The sequence below is a fragment of the Ixodes scapularis genome, unplaced genomic scaffold (genome assembly GCF_016920785.2).
Source record: "Ixodes scapularis isolate PalLabHiFi unplaced genomic scaffold, ASM1692078v2 PGA_scaffold33__2_contigs__length_1026942, whole genome shotgun sequence".
Classification (NCBI taxonomy): domain Eukaryota; kingdom Metazoa; phylum Arthropoda; class Arachnida; order Ixodida; family Ixodidae; genus Ixodes; species Ixodes scapularis.
Genome location: NW_024609861.1, coordinates 922,266 through 923,577, shown reverse-complemented (window position 1 = coordinate 923,577; position 1,312 = coordinate 922,266).

The following is a 1,312-nucleotide window of genomic DNA, read 5'->3' as shown; positions in this document are numbered from 1 at the left end:
GAAAGAAATGTGAGAACAAAAAGCGCGAGGCTGCGGGTGCACCACAGCTACTTTTGCGCGCGTTCTACTGTGCGTCGGTACACTTGCCCGACGCGATCCAAATGAAATGGGCGCCATGAAACGCATTCTGCCATTTCAGATTCCGCCACGTATGCGAAAAAATTTTAATGTTTTTTTATCACTCGCATAAATCATTTACGATGTCAAACTATGCTTGTCGGAATAGTTAGACTATATTTTGTTTCAAAAACCACCTCGGTGGCTCTTAAGTGGCAATGACATTAAAACGTCTTGGTTCCTCTCAGCCAACGCGCTGACCCATGAATCTATATTTGTCGGGTTTAAATATCGACCGAGGTGCCCGCAATCCGACGGAGTCCAATCTGAGATTTCAGTTGCACGTCAAAAGGTCTACGGTTAGTCAAAATAAACCCGCAAAAAATTTTTTTTTTATTTATTTGGGCGTGTTAAGTGTTTTTTGTTGGTTTGGCTTGTGAAACCCTAAGGTCTGAATATTTGCTTTTCTTTACCTTAGTTCAGGGCGCAACCAACGCTACGGGCTGATGAAGCCACTGAAGCAGCGCCAAGAGCGCGAAGTTAAGCTGTTCGTTCTCTTTCTGTGCCTATGCGGTCGGGCTAAACTAGACCCACTAAATAAGCTACGCTTCATACAGATATGAATGCTTAAAATAATGGTTTTCAGTTATCTGAAGCTTTATCTGAAATCACAGGAAACGCTTTTCCGTCCTCCACAAATGTTTAAACAGTTGGCGACAAAGCAAAGCAATATTACGTGAGCTTCCTGACACCGAAACTATTGCTGAGGAAGTCGCACTTTTGAATCATGACGACCGGGAGTTGCATTTGATTTGTTACTAACCACCAACATGGCGGCGCCCAAAACAATATCGGGGGGAAAAGTGCCGATACTCCAAGTGTAGCTCATTTGGTCTAGCACACAGGATAAATCAAGTGCGGTGGGGGATCTTTGGCCGAGTGTGTTTTGGCACCGCAGATCAGAGCACGTGGAGAAATGCTCGAATGCGAGCTCCGTTCAAAGCACGGAGCTCCCGCTGCAGAGCGTGCAGGGACTAAATCCCCTCGATGTATTTGCGTCGGTCTTTTAAATAACCTCAAAGGTGCCAGTGCACGAGGCCCGTGTCTCGACCGGCCCTTGGACACAAATGGCGACGCAGCACTAATACATTCAAGTTGCCCGTGTGGCACGCGTGCTACACGGGCAACTCGAATGTAATTTACAACGAATGACATTCATCTGATCAACGAATGGGCTCGCGATCTGTCGCGCGTG